Raw genomic sequence first — 13,023 nt, forward strand, 5'->3', positions numbered from 1 at the left:
AATGAAATATCAACTTGACTAAATAATGAATGTAAAAAGTTATTTACTGGTGCAACTACATCGTTTGCATCTAAATTATTACCGTTTGATTTTGTAATTTTACAACGTACATAAAGATAAAGATAAGCAGGATGAATAAATTCACCTGTTTCACCAGGAATAACAAATTCAATAGGTCCTTCTGAAGTTAGTGTAGAAATAGGACGATATTCCACATGAGAGGTTGCTTCTATAGCAGTTTGTGTCATTGGAACGGAAAATAAGTCAAATTCTGAAGTACAACACTCATGGCTATTTGAATTAAGTAAAGCCATTATGAAAATATATCTTTAGTTTTCCTTCTTTTTGTTTTACGTTTAACAGTACGAGAACGTTTACGTTTGATTGGTGGTCCAATTCGTATTACAGGAGCTTTACGTTTTCGTGGCCGTCTCTTACCGCTACCAGATAGTAACTGACCAACTTTATTAACAGCTTTTGTCTTTAATGTTTCACCAGCCTCTTTTACACGTGCGCGAACGGATTCTTTTATTGGACGATTTTCTAATACATCCCCTGCAACTTGTATGCCTGTTTGTAATGCTTGGCGACCTAATGCTTTGGCACCTTGTTTAAGGAATGGTAATGCAATACATGCTAAACCTTTAAAGAAACTACCGATACCATGTCCACGTTGATAAACTGGTCCTGAAAAATAAGGTATTCCACGACCACGTTGATAACATATACGTCTAGATTTCATTTCTTTTATTTAGGAGCAGCGCGTTTAAAATGAAGTGTTACCGTCAATGTCCCGGAACGAAATGGCAAATTTCGCCCTGCATGGTCCTTTAGTAGTACTTCGATATTGTTAAAACAAAATTTTGAAACTGGTAAATAATGAATATCTTGAAATGTAATTGTTTGCACTTTTCCATATTTCACATTGCAAATTGTTGCAATACGTAATAATGGTGCCTTGGTATCACCTAAATATTGATATTGTACAATATCACTATACACAAAAATTTGATGTGGATAACCAATATCAACGTAAGGTTGTTTAAATCCACGTTTATGTAAAACAAGATCTTTATTTTCAGGAAATCCTAATTGTAAAGACAATGTTGGTGACAATGTAAGTGATTTAACACGTTGATCACATTCTACGAATACCGTATTTGACACATTAAATCTTATGAATTTGGAAACTTTATTTAATTCTTCAATTAAATGGTACACGGTTGAATAATATCCCGGTGTAATTTTACTTTTCTGAGGTTCCCCATCTTTTAATGTAAACCAAACTACATTTTCACCATCGATAACATTATGACATGTTAGTGGAATGTGTATTTCACTTAAACCAACACACCAATCGGATTCAGATAAGCGAATAGTATTATTTAATTGATTAATAAAATGTGACGGACTATTTTTTGGATATACATCAGTACTAGCATTTGAAACGAGTGTAATGTAAAAACTATCATCAATACTATCAGAAATCATTTTTGCTTAAAGTGTAGTGTTAAGTTTGAAGTTCCAAATTGAAATGGTAGTTTTTGCCCGTGTTCATCTTTTAAGTTTACTTCTATCGTGTCAAAATACTTTTTCTCTACTTTAACATAGTGTGGTGTGTGAAATAGAAAACATTTGATGCGTGCATGCTCTTCATCATAAACATTAAGTTTTCGAAGTAAAGGTCCAACGTCTTGTTGTTGCTTTACAACATCAACACAAACATTTACTTCAGTTGGAATATTATAATCTAAATTGCACGGGAATTTTCCACGTGGTAGTATTCTTTCTTGTGTGTTTGGTGGTTTTAAGTATACAACAGGAGAAAAATCTGTTGAATGTTCATTAATAAAACCTAAAATGTGTTGTAATCCTTTTGTAATACCAATCATACATTGATCAGATGATTTTAAAATATGTGATATAAATACTTGATTTTTATTTTTATGATATCTTATCATACGTACATTTTCAGGTATCATATCTAAAATACTTTTTATAGAAGAATAATATCCTGGTATGATATTAATTTCGTGACGTTCATGTTTACCATCAATTACAGTATTTATGGTAATTTTTTCGTTTTCACCAACATTATAAAAACTCCAAGGAATATTGATTTGTGTTAATGCAACACCCCATTCACCATCCCTTAAATCAATAGGTTGTGCAAGTTTTACTCTATACGATGCTGTTGTATTATCAAAAAGTTTACTACTTGCATTTGAAGGAAGAGTAACGTAAAAGTCGTGTTTAAATGTTGAATTCATGTTGAAGACTGAACAGATTTCGCTTTAATCCATGAATTCATACTTGACGGATATCCTAACCACTTTACATAAATCCAACCCTTTTTTCGTTTAAGTACTTTTTCAATTAAATAATTTTTATTTGAATTAATTATTACTTTTTGTAATTCTTGTGCATAAAATATTCCTTTAATTTCATCACCATTCCAATCTTTTAATTTATAAGTTACTGGATTTGATTTAATACATCGATCTACAACAAATATTTCTTGCGACCATTTTGGTAAATATCCTTTTTCTAACTTGTGTTTATATTTACTGACACGTACATAATCACCTGGATGAAATTTACATGTTAATTTCTTTTTTGCGGTTGATGTTCCATATAACGTGTTCCATACTTGATTAATGTTTGAATCATTTACTTCTGCAGGTGCCATTTTAATACTTCTGTGATACGAATGATTATAGTTATGTACAATTTTATCGAGAACATCAATATAACGATAAGTATTTTTTGCTGTAAAGTATCGATACAATCTTTCTTTTAATGTTCGTATAAAACGTTCTGCTAATGCACATTTAATTTCCGAATGCACACTATAATGATTAATTTCATTTTCTTGAAATAAACGTTTTACATGTTGATTATAAAATTCACCGCCTAAATCTGTTTGTACATGAAACACGGGTAATTTTAACTGTTTAAAAATTTTTGTGATTGCTTTAACCATTTCAGGACCCTTTTTTGTTTTTAATGGAACGCAATACGCATACCGTGAGAAAATGTCAATACAACATAAAATATAATTATAATTATTATTATACTTTGCAATATTTTGCATATCTGCTAAATCCATTTGTAATGTTTCATTCGGTGCACTAACATAATATTTCTTTCGCTCGAAAACTTTTCGTGCTGGTGCATGCAATGTATACGCATCTTGTGATGCTAACCATTCTTTTATTTTCTTTTGTGATAATTTAGTTTTACGTTGCAATGTTTTAATACTAGATAAAGAAGCGGGATTTGAATAATCATAATATATTTTTGATAACTTTGTCATTTTTATTACATTTTATATTCTTTCCAACCTTTTAAAAAATCTGTTTTACGAATTTTACTACTAATAACTTTCGGTGTACTCACAGGAGAAGAAATAAATTCTTTAGGAACATTAAGTTCTTCTAACAAAATTTTAAACTCTTGAATTCCTACTGGTTGTCTTGAATATTTTCGCATACGAACAACATCATTCACTAAATCTATAATATTTGAACCTGGAATTTGTTTTCCATGTATCTTTACTGTTCCTGATTGATCCCAATCTATTTTATTCGAATTTATTAATTGTTTAATTAATAGATCTGTTTTCCTTCGATGTGTTTTCGGTACTGATTGTAAAATGTCCGATACAACGGGTAAAATAGAATGATTCTTTTCTTCAGATGATGTTGATCCTTGAATTTCTTTTTCAACAATAGGTAATGTAACAGGTTTTTGTGTAGATGAATATTGTAAATATTGATGTAATGCTTGCTGGTACATTTTCCATTTTTCTTCAACACTAAGATCACGACGTTGTAAAATATTACTCATTTCTTCATCTAATCGCGATTGATGTGTATCTATAGACTTAGCATTTGATTGAAATTGATGCATTGCATTCTCAGGAACTAAAATCATTTTACGTAAGCCTGACATGATTTTATCTTCCAAAAATACTACTTGCTACAGCTCCTAGAATTGGACCTAGTAACATTGGTAAGAACGCACCGCCTTTCTGAAGTAATATCTTCCTTTTCTTGTTTAATGCTGTACGTTGTTGAGAAAGAACTCGCAAGATCTTTTTATGTCTACGTAATCGTTGCTTCTGACGAGAATTTAAAGGAATGTTCCCTTTTATTGTATTTTTAGCAACTTGTGAAATGGTTCGTATTAAATCACCCGAAGCATTTTTCAAAATATGTTTACGTTTTGCCGCTTTGCATTTACACAGAGCACGGAGTGTGCTAAAGTGTTGTTTCACCTTCAACATCTTGATAACAACTAAACATAAACTACCATTTCATCGTCTTTTACGCTTGTGTACACGTACATTGTTTCATCGGGAAATATGTTTGTACGAATTCGTAATGCATCATTTGTTTTCTGTGTTAAATCAAATAATAAATAAGTATGAGGCGAACGTGTTACTTCATCAAATACATCAACGATATGTTTACTTTGTCGTGGCATGATTTGTCTAGCTAAATATTGAATTTGTAATTTATCACGTGGATTTTTAAATACTATAATATAATGTGCATTTAAACTAATATCACGTGCATATTTTCCTTTTGGAAACAAATTTTGTACTATAAATATTACAGTTAATTTTTTATGATGTGCATATTTTGTAAATAAATTTGCGACATCACCATTGGTTTCAGACATTAAATCATCTAATATTAATAATGAATTTTCTTCAATGTGAAAAGTATTCATATCTGGAATTCCCTCTACGAAACGAATATTTGCATGAGAATCCAAGTGTGGTATTACTGCCCCATAACACCATACAATTTCACGAAATGTTGTAGTAAACATATGTTCACGTTCATTAAGTAAACGATTTACAAAACAAGTTTTACCAGCCCTTGATGGACCGGCAATTAAAATCGTAGAGGGATGATTAAACTTTAACATCTCGTTATCAAATGAATGCATGGAATAGAAAGCTCACCTTTTTATACATTCGCACACACTCTCACTCAACAAATTAAAAATGACTAAACTATTAAAGTGACTAGAATATTAAAAAATGACTATTTGAAATGACTAGAATATTTAAAATGACTAGAATATTTAAAATGATTAAAATATTTAAAATGACTAGAATATTAAAGCATGTTCTTAATATAATCACAATCAATAAGAGTCAATAAATAAATAAATAAATAGAGCTTCAATATGAATTTTGACAAAGAGTTTGCATAGCAAACAAAACAGCACGCACACACTCAAACACATTTGGCGTTCGTGGGTCAAACGTTAAGTCTCTTGGTAACCGTATGGTATAGTCCTAGTCTTGTGTACGTCATGTAAAAGAATATCGTCTTCGTCATCAATACGTTTACGTTTTTTGTTAACCATACGGTGTGTTTTGGTTTCTCGTCTTGAAAAGATTTGGAACCCACGTTTGCGGATAATACTTGTAGGATTTTCTATTATTACAGATTCAATTTCTTCTCGCACTAACGCATAGAAGCTCTCAAAATTAATTTTTTCAGAGGTTCTATGGTTCAGTGTTATCCCCCGAATTTTGTAAATGTGCCGAAATTCCCCTGCAGCATTTCTAAGCCGCATACTATAGTTTTTGGGTCCTAAAGCTATGAGAGTGATAAATTCCCATCCTTCATCTACTTCATCAGTTAAATCCCCAAGATAACTTCTGGGTCCATGAGTTCGAACTCCCAAATTTCGTGAATATCGATGATCTTATAACCTTTTTTAAGAGCAAGGTGTAGCTCTGGAGTACAAAATGTACTTGTTATTGCACGCTCCATTCCTTCATGTGTACATTCCCCTACAACTTCATTTCCCTCTTCTTCCATACATGACCGGCACAGGCCAAAAAGTAAGCGTCCACCTGCCACATATGGGAGAATAGGAAAATACATGTTTTTAGGAGGCATAATAATACATTTCACTAACCCATGAGTATTTTCCACTTCTCGAAAATCCGGCCCCCTGTGAATCTTAGGCATTCCAATCGGCATTGGTTTACGTGCCATTACCCAAGGATATAGAGACGTAATATCATAATATTGAATGGTCTCATTATCCTTGCAATTAACGTATGATCTGAAGACTTCAGTACGTCCACCTTGATAAGCCATTCTTGGAACAATAGGATCCGCTAGATGAGTACAATGTTCTTTAATGAACTTTTGTAAATCTTTATCTGTCTTCACCTTATTGTCCCAAGTACATTCCCAGATCTCGTGTAACTTTACACCAAGATTTTGAATGTATTCTCGGCGTCTCATGGTTTGTTCGTACCGTCTTGCATACGTATCGCAAGGATCCTGAGAACCATGAATGATTTCATCACGGTTATTAGGAACACATGAAACACACCCGTGGAAATTGCATCCATAAAATTCATACACTGTTTTTGTACTTGGATCGTATCCATCAACCCTGTATTTACCGAAGCGTACCTCCGGACCAGTACCACAGTACTGGATATTCCTACCAAGTTGATGCTCAACATATTTTAACCACAAGAGTGCTTTTGCACTTTGTCGCTCATTATGTTGAAATCCCTTTGGTGGAATTACAGCAATGGTATTCTCCGGTAAGTACAGAGTACGGTACGTTATCATACTTAACCCTGCAACCGTGGAACAAGCAATAAAACATTGGAGACCATTCGTCTTCTCTTCTATGATGTTACTAAATTTGATGATAGCTTCTGTAAGAATTCTAACATCATTTTCACAGTAAGCCAACATTTCCTTTTGGAGATCATACTCCTCGCCACTTGCAGCACGTTCTTGGTGCCAGGCGATTAGTTGCTGTCTTTCTTCCGTGGATCGCGAATCAGGATCAAAATATTCAATAGCGGGAACCGGACCTACATAATTTTGATTTTCCAAAGTATTAAATAAGTATGGGAAATCTCCCTTTTTCAAATTTCCAGATAGACCTAACGTTTTCGGAATTTTGGATAATTTAATTCCAAGGAACAAATACGTGTCACGGAAGAAGAATCTATTTGCAATATTCATACAAAATATCTTTTGACCCTGTATCAGAACATCAGGAATAATATGTTGCTTCTCAATTAGATTTCTTAAGCAGAAGATACCATCAAAACGTCCAGAATTATGTGCCAAAATTACTATGCGTTGAAACACTGGACGCGCCATTAACACGTGTTTAATGAAGTCATCCATTGTTTTAAAAGAAAACGATCGATTTCCATTTTTATCACCGCAAAAGTTGCAGGGATCATCCAGAGATTTGCTTATACAGTGTGAACATGTATGTCTGCTACAAATCAGGGCGACTTCATGTTTCCTTTCACCATTCTCATTTTCAGGCATTAACATTGTTTCTATATCATATGCAATGTACATAAACCTTTTGATATGTGTAGGCTTCAATTTTTGCACAAAGCATTGATGGTTAGGTTCAACGTGAACCTTACACGTGGCACAAAAATGTTCACCACACTTATGTGCAACTTTTCGAAGTCTACTATCAGTCATGCGATCACAATCGGGACAAACCTTTACATAATGACACTCACTAAAGCCAGCTTTATTAAGTGCCAAATGATTATTAAAACATTCACCCTCAGAAAACTTTCTATTACATGCATCACACTTGATTTTTCTTAATGTTGGGTTTTGGTAATGCTGCTTATTGCAAGCTAAACATCTAATTTCACACTTGTGTTTATGCCGACGTTCATCGTATGCTTCCAAACATTTGGTGCAATACTTTCTATTTTCTAAAAAGGATGTAATGCATTTAATTGGTGCGAAATGGCCAACTGTATTACCTCTTTCGTAATAAATATACATTTGCTTTGGTGCAGGAGTTCCAGGGACAAGTACCTTATATTTACGTTCATTAACGGATTCATCTCTTATATAAACAACAATTTGATACTTTCCTGAAAAATATTTCTGAAAAGTATCAACATCGCTTAGATCGCAACCATTCTTTGTTTTAACATTAACATTTGCATCCCTACAAAGTTGCTCTGCCTTACTTTTCCAAATTTTCTCATTATCTTTTTTCAAATTATATAAAGTGTTTCTAGTTCCTTCATATTTCTCCAAATACCAAACAATACTCTTTGGCAGACAGAGCATATCAAAGCCGTTAATATAAACAATGTGACGGTTAAGCACTTTTTCCATGTCTTCATAACGGGCGGCATTACAATCTTTCCTAATACCTTGCCCGCTTACGTTTTTAACTATATGGAATCGAAATTGGAGTTCATTTCCGAGCAAAAATTCTTCATTGGAATTTAGTATATTTTCCAATGAAGTTAAAATGACCTCAGCACTTAAATCGCTCTTTTTTCTCCAAGGAATATACGCTGGTTTTTTGTTTCTACTGTTCGAGCTATCGATACAGAGACCAACGTAATCCTCTGCTCGGGCGTCAGCGAGAACCTCGTCTAACGCAAAGTTAACTAATTTCTTAATATATCCTTCCGGATTTTCAATATTGTTTTCACCAGAAGGACGAACAGCGATTTCTCTTCCACGAAGATTAAAATTCGTGAAATCTTTTGTGCTGTCTCTTACGATTTCGAAGTTACCATCATCTGATTTTTTAAATTGTTTGTGACCAACTTGGTCGCGCCTATGCGACACATTTCCATAAGATGGTCCTGCTTGTGGAGATACTGATCCATAGCCAATAGTATCCCGTGAACATTCCACATCTGGATGAACATTGTTTACAGGATTTGTCCCTTGGGTCATTTGAGCAGATGAAACTGCATCGATACCCAACTCTTCTTCTAAAAACTTTCCCAGTATCTCCATATAATCATCATTATTATCAACGGAATTTTGATTATATTGTTGTTCAGCATCATCAACAATCATTCTATTATCCGCCATATTACCCAAGTTTGAATTTCCTTGGGGGGTATTGACTATGGAATTATTACATGACGATGCTAAAACATTACGTTGGGCCAAAACAAAACGCGAGCCATACTGATAAAATTCAGATACCTCTCTATCATTTAATCTATCAAGTTGTCCTTCACCCCTATTAAAATAATGAATAAACCTCTCGTGCGCTAAATGATACATGTTCTCCCCTCTGAAAAATCCTGCAGAAAAAAGATCTAACACATCTGCAGAGGAAAGACATGTATTCAAAACTGCGTGTTCATCAGAAGCAAAATACTGATGTAATAATGAAAGCAAATACTCACACCTTTCACTCCCTCTATGGCCATCCTTCTGTAATTGTACAATTTTCTGTCAAGCCGCCAGGACTCTTTCAGCATTATGTAACCCCTTCAACTCTTCCTGGAAGAGGGTTTCATCGACAATGTTAAATTCTAGGTTGAAGAACTCCATCTGTAATCAGGAATTGAGTTTCTTCTTAATATAAATAGATTAATAATAATAATTTGATGTATCTGTATATCTGTTAATACAGTCACTTCAACTTCAATATATGTACTTGTTTTGTCTTGTTTTGTTTTCCTTAACAATAATTTCTTCTTATGTCCAATTTTTATCTTGTCTAATAATATACAATAAATTTAAATATGAGAATGTAATAAAATTATGTCATGCAGGTATCGTCGTCAGCATTCAAATGATTATAATTGTACAACAATACGGTATATATATACAATACAAAGTATGACGTCACACAAATATAAATAACAAGTTTCAACATGTTTTGCAATTTTCCTCGTAGTTTGCACTGCAAACGATACGTAAAAGATTTAAAAGGGGCGGAAATCAAAGCCATGCCGCCTACGGTGGGAGAGGAAATCAAAGGAATGCCGACTGAGTGGGAGAGGAAATCAAAGGAATGCCGACTGAGTGGGAGAGGAAATCAAAGGAATGCCGACTAAATGGGAGAGGAAATCAAAGGAATGCCGACTGAATGGGAGGGGAGGTAAAAGGAATACCGACTGAGTGGAAAAAGAAATCTAATTATTTATCAGTTCACATAAAGTGTTCCGACTAATTTATTAGGAGAATTTAAATAAGAACAAGTTTCGAAAGGAAACGAAAAATAAATAAGTTGAGTGGGAGGGTAGATCAAAGGAATGACATCTACAATGTAATTATAAGGTTTGTGTTACATAGACATCTTTCTTGAATGTTAGTGAAAATATTAAATTAATATGATAAAATCATCATAGGGAGGTCAAGAGATTGGAAAAACATAAAATGATAAAAAGAGAAAAGTGAACATGTCCGTCTGGACATCAAGAATAAAAATATTTAAACAGTATAGTGAAAATCACCATAGGGACACCAGGAGATTGGAAAAACATAAAATGAAGAAAAGAGAAAAGTGAACATGTCCGTCTGGACATTAGAAATAAGAATATTTAAACAGTATAGTGAAAACCACCATAAGGACGTCAAGACATTGGAAAAAACATAAAATGAAGAAAAGAGAAAAGTGAACATGTCCGTCTGGACATTAGAAATAAGAATATTTAAACAGTATAGTGAAAATCACCATAGGGACACCAGGAGATTGGAAAAACATAAAATGAAGAAAAGGGAAAAGTGAACATGTCCGTCTGGACATTAGAAATAAAAATATTTAAACAGTATAGTGAAAATCACCATAGGGAGGCTAGGACATTGGAAAAACATAAAATGAAAAAGGGAAAAGTGAACATGTCCGTCTGGACATCAAAAATAAAAATATTTAAACAGTATAGTGAAAATCAACATAGGGAAGCCAGGACATTGGAAAAACATAAAATGAAAAAAAGAGAAAAGTGAACATGTACGTTTGGACATTATGAATAAGAATATTTAAACAGTATAGTGAAAATCATCATAGGGATACCAGGACATTGGAAAAACATAAAATGAATAAAAGGGAAAAAATGTACAAGTCCATCTTAACATTGGCTACTAGCTATCATGTAATGCACCTACTGCGCAACCATATCACGCACTGGTAGCCTTCGCGCAAAAAATGAACAAATTTGTGTATGGCGGGAAAATGTACACGTGCACCTGAATAGTGACTGTACACATATCTACCCTGTATTATCATTTACTGAATGTGTTGCGTACAAAAACAACAAATATTACATATCGTACCTATATAAAAAACTACTATGGATCTCTTGCGTACGGGAGCGGTGTGTATAGATACCATATGATGTCTAAACATTACTGATCTTTGCGTAACACATACCTATCCGCGCACGTTACATTATAATGTTCGTCTTCGCATTCGCGTCGGCGTTCGGACGCGTTTTCCATTCGCGTAGCCCGCGCCGCGCCGCGTTTTCCGCTACCGGGAACACGCGTTGCCGCAACCGGATGTTAATGATTACGTATTCAGATCTAAGACACTTTCCTACTTGTGCAAGCAAATATGTCTATGCAGAAGCCGTTAGGTAAGTGACAAATTGTTTTTTATATTCAAATGATATTAAAATTGAAATTGTGTATAGGTATAATACATACAAGACAATATCATATATAAAATCATGTGTACCAATGCATGACACAAAACAGTGCAACAGCACAATCGTACAAAGTCATACATACGAAAAGCTACAATACATATCCACACATACAGACAAGCACATGTACACACACCCTAATGCTTCACCACATACAAGTAAAAGGCTGTCTACTGTCGAAAAGGATAAGGCACAAACACACATACAGACACACATATGTACACACATGCATGTTAATATGTCACCACACACATCACATACATAGGCAAGCAGCAATAATACAACAGGAAGCCTACCAAGGCCTACAGAGGCAATGCTCCACCACACACATCACATACATACGAAATGTTGCAATAACACAACAGGAAACACAAAACGGAAGGCTACCAAGGCCTACAGAGGCAAACCTATGTACATGCATGACAATGCTCCACCACATACATCACATACATAGGCAAACAGCAATAATACGGCAGCAAACACAAAACGTAAGGCTACCAAGGCCTACAGAGGCAAACCTATGTACATGCATGACAATGCTCCACCACACACATCACATACATCAGGAAACACAAAACGGAAGGCTACCAAGGCCTACAGAGGCAAACCTATGTACATGCATGGCAAAGCTCCACCACACACATCACATACATAGGCAAAACATCAAGAATACGGCAAGAAACACAAAGGGAAACCTACCAAGGCCTACAGAGGCAAACCTATGTACATGCATGGCAAAGCTCCACCACACACATCACCTACACACGGAATGTCTCAATAATACAACATCAAACACAAAACGAAAGCCTACCAAGGCAAACAGAGGCAACCTATGTACATGCACGGCAATGCCGCACCACACATACCTCATACATAGGCAAAGCCACAATACTACAGCAGGAAACACAAAGGGAAGCCTACCAAGACCTACAGAGGTAAACATATGTACATGCATGGCAATGTTCCACCACACACATCACATACATAGGCAAGCAGCAATAATACATCAGGAAACATAAAACGGAAGCCTACCAAGGCCTACAGAGGCAAATCTATGTACATGCATGGCAATGCCGCACCACACATACCTCATACATAAGCAAAGCCACAATACTACGGCAGGAAACACAAAGGGAAGTCTACCAAGACCTACAAAGGCATGCATTTGTACAAGCATGATAATGCAGCATGAGACACATACATACATACATACACACACACACACACACACACACGCACACACACACACACACACACAAACATACATACACATACAAACATGCAGAGAAAGAAAGAGAGAGTGAGAGAAAGAGAAAGAAAGGACGGATGTCTATCAACGCACAAACAAGCAACAGGCAGATATACTTGTAAATAGATGCCTACATATAAACATATATACATATAAACAGTTGTGGGCACGTACATATATACATATATACACATATACAAACAATATATATGGTCATAAACCAAAAACGTAATCAAATACCCTCAAATAACGGATTCATATCAAAAGTTCATACAAAATATGCTACAAACTTGTCTTGATATCGTTCTCCTCCCCTTTC

The sequence above is a fragment of the Thermobia domestica genome, chromosome 11 (genome assembly GCF_964235325.1).
Source record: "Thermobia domestica chromosome 11, izTheDome1.hap1.1, whole genome shotgun sequence".
In the NCBI taxonomy this organism is placed as follows: Eukaryota; Metazoa; Arthropoda; class Insecta; order Zygentoma; family Lepismatidae; genus Thermobia; species Thermobia domestica.